Source organism: Pongo abelii, chromosome 13 (genome assembly GCF_028885655.2).
Source record: "Pongo abelii isolate AG06213 chromosome 13, NHGRI_mPonAbe1-v2.0_pri, whole genome shotgun sequence".
NCBI classification, from domain to species: Eukaryota; Metazoa; Chordata; class Mammalia; order Primates; family Hominidae; genus Pongo; species Pongo abelii.
In genome coordinates, this window is record NC_071998.2 from 53659364 (window position 1) to 53668517 (window position 9154).

General features: G+C 42.2%; 1 protein-coding gene across 4 annotated transcripts in view; it reads right to left on the reverse strand.

Moving 5' to 3' along the window:
• The window catches only part of JAK2 (Janus kinase 2), a 143938-nt gene extending 135280 nt beyond the window's left edge, over positions 1-8658 (reverse strand). Inside the window, 2 exon segments of one of the 4 annotated variants that reach the window (NM_001132128.1) lie at positions 8072-8154; positions 8463-8538. The gene's annotated coding sequence lies outside the window, so the exon portion shown is untranslated. 4 annotated transcript variants of the gene reach the window in all.
• Between the last annotated feature and the right edge of the window lie 496 nt (positions 8659-9154).

A 9154-nucleotide genomic window follows, 5' to 3' on the forward strand; every position in this document is an offset into this window, starting at 1 on the left:
ATTTACCCAATTCAGTTCAGTCACGAGTGGCTAGAGCCTATCCTAGCAGCTCAAGGCACAAGGTGGGAACCAACCCTAGACAGGACATCACCCACTGCAAGGCACACTCATCCACACATGATCACTCAGACTGAAACCATTTAGACACACCGATCCACTAACATACACATCTTTGGGATGTGGGAGGAAATTGGAGCACCCGGAAAAACCCACACAGATGTGGGGAGAATGTCCAAACTCCACACAAACAGTGGCCCCAGCCAGGAATCCATTTTTTTCTTATCAACGTTATGAAGAAATGACAGTTATTCAAGGACCTGCTTTACAGCCAGGAACAGATAAGGACCCTTTGTGTTCACACATTCAAAGGTCTTGAGGAAACTTCATGGCAGCCTAAGAGCCCTCAAGGAGATTGTCAGTGAGGACTTCAAGGAAAGTGAGAGAAATGATAGTGAAAGCTGAATAAGAGGAGACCCTTGTTATATACTAGGGCAAAGTTTAGCAAAACTATCACCTACATTAACATGGAAAATAAAATACATACCCGACCTAATGAATTAAGGAGATTCTCGGCAGGAAGTTAAAGCAATTTGGCTTCTTCTAGCTGCCCTTACAATTGAGAGAACAGAGAGATGAACTAAAGAATAAGCTATTCGTTTTTTGAGTAGAATTTCAAGGAGATGTAATGGACTCAGAACAATCTTTTCAGCCAGCAAAGTGCCAAATAAAAAGGGCCTCAGAGCAAAGATCCAGTCTAGAGTGTGATTATAAGATCCTTTCTTAAGATCTAAATCAGTACCTCATAGATCCTTTCAGACGAAATATTATCTGAGGATCTTAAGGATGTTGTCCCACAGCAGACTCACACAGAGCTTAGGGGAGGAAAGAGTTCCTCTCAAAAGAGATTTGTGGGTATAGTGGTACAGATTATAAACTTACACACAGGAAGTCCACAAAGTTTTTAAAGGAGTTGTATTAGCTTGGAATGAAAGGGACAGTTGCTATATAAAAGGGGGCCTTTGGACCCTGGAGCACTACAGGCAGGAAGCAAGCTCAGAAAGTTACTCTTACAAATACAAATCACTTTATATGGGTTGGGTGCGGGGGTGGGGGAGATAAATAATTCAGAAGGTAAACCCAAAAACAGCAGAAGTCTATGTCCTATTAAGAATGACTTCCAGGAAGCAGGACTGAGACCTAATCAAGGAACTGGCAACATGTGCCCAGTGGGGTTGCAGAATTGCTACAGACTGTGCCTACCTTGTGCACTTCTTGAGGAGGAATGTCTATTGCAGATAACCTGTGCCTTTTCAATTTTGTAAAGTATGTGGGGGACATATAAACTGTCTCTTCATGGGTCCTCAGTTCAAGAAGAACCATATCCAATTAACCATACCCAAGAAAACTATTCTGTACCTGGACCTGATTTATATGATGAGATACTGGACTCTGAGTTACTGTCATGATGGGATGTGAATTAGGAACCTTTGAGGAGAAGCTCAGTGTATTTTGCATGTATTTCAGATACGGGAGGGATGTGAAGTTTGGCAAAATGGCAAACTATGGCAATAGTATTAATAATTGTCCAAAGATGGCCATAACAATATTTCCCATCTCACATGTTTTTCTTCTACAGTGTGAACTTGCCACTCCCCCATCAAATCTGGACAGGCTTCTGACCCTTACAACCAGTAGGACATGGCAGAAGTTATACTGTGCAGCTACCAAGGCTAAATCATAAAAGATTTATGCTGAGACACACTGACACACTCACTTTTAATTCTCTACTCACCACTATGAAAGGTGACCACCCTGAAGCCACCATATCGTGGGGAAATCCAGGCCACATGTACATGCTCCAGTTAACAGCCCAGCTAACATCCCAGTCAAGAGTCAGCATCAACTACCCATCATGTGAGTGAAGACACCTCCAGATGATTCCAGTCCTTTGCCTTCAAGTCACCCCTGGCTGGCAATTCTTCCCAACTCATGTCCTAGTAGCCATTGTGGAGCAAAAACAAAGTCATCCCTGGTGTGCCCTGTCTCAGTTATTGACCCATGGTATCTGTGAGCCTAATAAAGTAGTTGTTTTAAATCACTAAGTTTTGGGTAGTTTCTGTTACACAGCAATAGTAATCAGAGTAATACTGATGGAAATAATCCAGTAGAGGGAAGAATTGAGAAGGCAAGAAAAAGAGGAGAGAAATATAATGGTAAAGCCCTTGAAGGCAAAGGGGATGAGCTCTTCTACACAACTGAATGGAGAGGCTTTAGAGGGGATGCTAAACAATTCATTCATTATAAAGGTGAAAAGGGCAAAGTACAGAGAACAGGTGGTTGCCTGGTGAACAGGAATCAGAGACTAGAAAAGGAGATGTGGCGGGGTGGTGAGAAAGAGTTTGCTGGTTTTTGTCATAAACGTTGGTAAACCATTTCCTTTTTAAACTTTATACACATTTTACCATGTGATCCCACCTTTTTAAATTTTCTAAAAAAGATTTAGTCTGTTCCCTCAATAGACAAGACTCACTGATTACGTGAGTTGCTTGAAATCATATACCATGTTGACAGCTGGGTCAGTCCCTTATCCCCTGATTTCCAAAACAGTGCACTTACTCACATCACATGGCCCTTTATATTATAAAAATATTACCTAATAGCATTATATTTCATAATCATAATTTATTAAGCTAAAATCACTTATTAAGAACTAATGAGTACTCTGTTTCCAATAACTGATACTAGAAAGATGAACAGAAGAATGTTCTTGGGAAGATCAAAATAAACATGCAAGCAAAGTAAACAGCCCATGGACCATTCTAACCTAGTTAACCCTTTGTAGCTATACAGAAAAGCTTCAAAATAGATAATGCTTCTCTTTGCTCTTTCCAGTACCCCTAATTTCATCAATCATTCAACCCTCAGATTTATAAGTTGTTATCGACCAAGAATTTCTCCTTCCTTTTAGAAACAAATATTTTATCACTTTATTCAAATTTTACCAGCACAAAAGCACACAGAGATGGCTTGTCTAACCTTCTATCATTCAGAAAAAACACAGAACCAATGCACATAGGAAGAATAGTACCTGGACAGTGTGATACATAAGAAGATACAGACTAATGACAATCTGTTGAAAAATACCTCCTAGGTTTTATTATGCCTAAAATTCTCATCCTTAGTCCTAGTGATGGAGAACTTTGGAAAAGTCTCCACTGATCACCCAACTGTCAAATCCAAAGGTCTTTTATTAAACCAGAGAGAACAAAATATTAACAGTGGTTATTTCCACATAGGGAAAGTATAAGCAATTTTCTTCTGTTTTTATAGATTTCTTATTAGGAAAAACACTAATACATCTTTTTAAGACCTTTTTTTGGATCTGATTCTTCTCATTTCTTGCCAATGATCAACATGTGGATCATTCCACCTCCTAACCTAGCCACTAATTTGCCTCTCATACTAACTGTTTTTTCTTTGTCTCCTTTACCCATTCCTCTCCTTTCACCCACCCACTAATTATGGGCAATCCCACTCTTTTAAGTACCACAGCATCAGCCTTAACTTCGCTAACAAATTCTGGTCATGTGTCCCACTGTAGGCTATCAATTTTCACTTGCCTATCCCACAGCCACCGCAAACTCAACATGTCCACAATATAGGCACAACTGTCTACATCCCTCCACCAGCTACTAACACTGCCATAACTATTTCTGTTAGTAACTGCCATTAATCAAATGGCAGTTTCTTTGTCATTAACTAGCTGCGTAACTTTGGACACATTTTTAAATCTGTCTGGTCTGAGTCCTAATATACAAAACATATAGACTTAGATGTTCTAAGATGTCTTGGAGAGTCAACACTCTTTGATTTCCTCCATCACTGAAGAGCAAACCTTCAAGGTAAGGTAATCTTTAATCACTCTTCTCCCCTCCATTCTCCCTTCTTATCCAATCCATAATAATGTCTTGTGACATCTCTGCAATCTGACTTATTTCTAAGTCCTCATTACTTCAGGACTCAATTATTTTCCTACCTCTTTTTACCATTCTCTTTCCAATTCATATGAGACCTAGCACTGGTGCTGCTTTGATTTTCCTAAAATATTTATTTCAGCAAACTCTTTCTCAATTCAAAATTTGTAAAGCTTCTCCATATCTACAGGTCAAAGTACATTCTTCTCATCCTAGCATTTAAAAACATCCATAATCAAATTCCAACTACATTTTTAACACAATTTCTTACTAGTCTTTCACACAAACCTTCATTTCAGTCAAGTTATTTATGTACTGCTCTCTGAACATATCATACATATATACATATTTTGCCTTTGCTTACCCCCTCTACCAGTTCCTTCCTATTATGCAAAATCTCTGCTCAACTCTAAGTGGTCTCAAATATCTGTAACTTTTATTATTTAGCTTATCTGCCCAATTATACTGTAAGTCCTTAGGGAAAGGAGCCTATTTTATATTTCTTTATTTCTCTTTTGGATACAGCCAAGTACCTTTTACATTGCAAGTATTAATAAATATTTGTTTGGTGACTACAGTTCCTTATCACACAATCAACATGTATTTCTTGAATGCTGCCCACGTGCTCTCCACTGTGTGTTGTGGTTTTTTTTATTCTAAGGTACTGCTCCTCAAAGAATACACAATCAACTTGAAAAGATATGGCTAACACTAGGGAAATAACTATCAAACAACTAAAGCATGGCATATAATTAAACCATGTGAAAATGTTCTAAGACTAAAGAGCTACAGAAATAGAGGGAAAAAAAGAGGGATGGAGAACACAAGCAAAAATTAAAGGATAGAAGAAGCATAGCTTGTTATTAGAAAGTGTGGAAATCAGCTTACAGGCTTAAGGACTAGAGATCCTTAGACAAAAGACTAAATAAATAGGGCAGGGATTGATAATAGACTATCTTAAAAGTCAGGAAAATTTAATAAGTAGAAAATGGTAAGCCACTGAAGGTTTGGGGGCAAGGCAATGCTATAATAAGGAGTATTAGAGTGGAATCCCTATTGAGGATAAACAGAAGGAAGGGACACTGAATTCTCAGAAGTTCAAATGACTTTCAATATTCTAGGTTCAGGAAATGTGTCCTGGGATTCACATAGTAAAGGAGGGAAAGCAGAGATATGAGAAAGAAAGGAAATATGGACATTTTGAATGGGAATAAGAGGTAAATGAAATAAGTAGTTTAAAGATGATGCCTAATTTAAAGCCTACAGGATTAGAAGAAAATTAAGGGGTAGAAAATGGTAACTTTCATTTGGGGCATTCAGAGTTTAAGGAGGTGAACAGAAATAGAAGCAGAAGACCAGTACAGGAAAAACCAGGAAGTGACTAGTACAACAAGTTAGCAATAGGATTAGTTTTCAAATCAAAGAACTGGGCAGAAGTTATAAACATATTACATAGGAGAGAAAATATATTAAGCCATGATCAGCTGGTACTAGCTTTATACCAATAATTTTATCAGAAAAGCAAACTAAAAGCTAAGGCAGAGGTTTCCAAACCCATTCAGGGAGCCCTGAGTCTTAGCAAATTTTTCACGACACCCCCAGGCCAAAAGAAATAGGTTCAAACAACTTACTTAGTAGTTATGTCCTTACAACTTAGTGTCGAGCACTGTAGAACTTATCAAACCTTAGAATCAAATTGGACAATACCACACTGTCATTTCCTGTTCTACATTCATTTTCATGTAGTAGTTGCTTTTTATCAGAGCAACCTCTGAAAATACATCTTTACAAAGACATGACATTGTAGAAACGGGTGTAGTATCTAATATTGAAACCATGAACTACCTCAAAACACAAGTTCAAGCCTGAGGTGCTCTGGGCACCTTGGCACACAGTTTGGGAAACTGGGAGCTAAGAGGAGGGGTCTAAAAGGGAGTGGGGAAGGGTGGGAAATGCAATGGGGGAAGAGCAAAAGAAAATTCTTAGCACAGTTAACCACAAGGGGGCAGCACAATAATTGGTAGCGGCAACACAATGGGGGTTTAAGCAGAGAGACAAAAGTCAAACCTTTCCATACAAAGGCTATAATACTCCCTCACGTTTAAGACCTTGAAGTCCTTTATCTCTTTATACTAGAAAGGAAGAAACACGAGTTACAGGCAGATCACCTTATGCAGTCATTCTGCCCTTCTCTGAATCTCCTTTGCCTCCCAGCCGTGATAGTAGCCAAGACTTTTATGACAGCCAGGCAATTTACCACTTTGCATGTGTCTTACTCAGTTCTCACAACAATCTTATTAAGAAAGTGAAGCTAAAAGAGTCGTAAATAATACAACTCTTTTTTTCTTTCTTTTCTTTTTTTTTTTTTTTTTTTAGACAGAGTCTCGCTCTGTTGCCCAGGCTGAAGTGCAGTGGTGAGATCTCGGCTCACTGCAACCACCACCTCCCAGGTTCAAGCAATTCTCCTGCCTCAGCCTCCCGAGTAGCTGGGATTACAGGTGTGCACCACCACGCCCGGCTAATTTTTGTATTTTTAGTAGAGATGGGATTTTACCATGTTGGCCAGGCTGGTCTCAAGCTCCTGACCTCAAGTGATCCTCCTTCCTCAGCCTCCCAAAGTGCTGGGATTACAAGCGTGAGCCACCGCGCCCGGCCGTAACTAATACAACTGTTAAGTGGCAAGAACACCAGGATTCAAATCTAGATCTCACTCCAAAGCCAATGCACTTTCCTATTCTGCTTCAAAAGCATCCCACCTTTCAGCAATAGCCTGGTGAAACAGAGAAACACTGTCATATTCCCTTCCCATATCTGAGACACCTGTCTCAAATCACCAAAGGCACACACAAAAAAGAATTCCCTAATGAGTCCCTAAAACTGCTATAAATTGCAAATACAGGATATTCAGTTAGAGCAAAAACAAGCATTGCAAGCATTGTGTGCTCTTCTAGCCAGCAAGTACTGCAGCTTTCCTATTCAGGTAAATACATGTACTATTAAGGCAAGTGCTGGATACATCCAGTCTGCACATACATTACACACCAACAGACAAATGCATGTACAAGCAAATAATTCTCACACTTAAAGTGGTATAAGGTGAGGCAGATGGGGGAAGGGAGGCCAAAAATTGATTATTCATCTTCAAATGTTCTGGGTGTTGTATCAAAACACAAGTTGAATATCCCTAATCTGAAAAGCTCCAAAATCTGAAACATTTGGAGCACCAACATGATGCTACAAGGGGAAAATTCCCCGCATAAGTACTTAATACAAACTTTGTTTCATGCACAGACGTATTAAAAATATTGCAGATGACTTAGTGGCTGTGTGAATAACGTGTATATGAAACATAAACGAATTTCGTATTTACATTTGGGTCCCATCCTCAAGATATCTCATTTTGTATATGCAAACATTCCAAAACTTTTTTAAAAATCCAAAACACTTTTGGTCCCAAGCATTCTGGAGAAGGGATACAAAATCTTCATCAGTAGCCCAACAACTCACTGTACAAACTTATTATGAAAACAAAAGCAATCATTTCCCTTATTCCCACTTCCAGTTTCCTTCTCCATACTCAGCCGCTCCTACCCTTTCATTCAGAGAAATGGAGTTTCTCCTGAAAGATTAGTAATTACCGGAAAACAAACTGGGTAAATTCAACCGACACAGCAAGCCTAGGCAGATAAAACCATCAGGAAACATTCAATGTGGTAGCAGAAACCCCAGCAAGAACAGCTAACATGTTCTCCCAAAACCTATCTCTTATTGCTTGGAAATACTCCTCTTTGAAGGATTAAGAATCTCTGGCTGCTTAAGAAGAAAGGGTAATGGAAAACGTTTTACGTTTCTCTGCAAAGTCATGTTATGTGTAAAGCCAACAAAAAAAAATGTTTCTTAAAGGATCCAAGACGAACAACAAAACACCCCAAAATTACTCTCCCAGATCAACATTAAAAGTTTAGCACTGACATTTTCAGAGGAGTAAGCAACAATGAGCCCTGCCGCTCTTCACACGCTTCCAACCTTCCTACGCACGCACTCCCAGCTGCAGACACCTTCGCCTTTACTGCAGCGATAAAGGACAGCACACCCACCGTCGCGGGAGGAGGAGGAAGAGCCTCTTTTTCTGCAGAAGAGAAACAGTTCACATCTTGTTCCTGTTGCCTGCTTCTGAAACCTAAAAACAGAAGCAGCAGTTACTACTACCACATAAATCCAGGGGAAATAGATGCTTTTTCTGGGCTGTTTAAGTATCTAGAAAATTTTAAAAAGGAATAAGGAGGCGGGGGCGCGGGAATTATAAGACACAAATGGAAGCAAATATCACCAGCAAGACTCGTTCTAGGTGTCGTCTTAAAGAGGAAGATTTTTCTGGCTCAGAAGTTTGCTGCCACTAGCAGGGGGCAGGCGGGATCAGAAGGTAGGAAGGGGGTGGAGAGACAGCTGCTGCCCCCCACCCAGAAGCCAGGCAGAGATAACACCCACCGGCTACACAGATCGGGCGACCAGAGCGCGCCCTCGAGCCCGCAGGGGCGGCTCCTACCCGGCGGGCCAAGGTCTGCGAAGCCCCGAGGAGGGCACGGCTCTGAACGACCTCCAGGCTGGGCCCTCGGGGGCCCTCCAGTGTGGGCTCAGCTCCCACTCACATCCCTCGGCAGCGAGGACCAGGCCTCTCCCTGCGCCGCGGCAGCCCTCAGCCCCGACGCGCGCCGCAAGCCCGGGCCGAGGGGCCCGAGCGGCCGAGAAGCCGAAGTGGCGACGCGAACACCCAAGCGAGCCGGGCGCCGGCCCAGCCTGTCTGCGCCGAGGGAGGCCGTTAGCGACGTCCGCTGCTGCCCCCTTCTGCTCCTCTTCCTCTCTCCTTCCTGCAGCCCCACACCACTCCCACTTCGGGCAGCCGGGAAGCCCGTCACAGTTGTTGTCTCCACCCTCTCCTGGGCCACACCGTCTTCTCAACGCCGCGGGCGACACTGGCTTGGCCGCCCTGCTAGCTTCGAACTCAGCCTCTCGGTTGGCCTGCAGTCTCCCCGACTGGGCCGGATAGAGGCTGGGGGAGAGCCGGACGCGCGTCCTGCAGTGCGCGTGCGCCGCTCGGTGCTGGTCGCGGGACCTGCAGGCGCGGGCCACGCAGGGCGGCGGCCTCCCGGGAAGCTGGCGAGCGCGCGTGGAGATTCCTG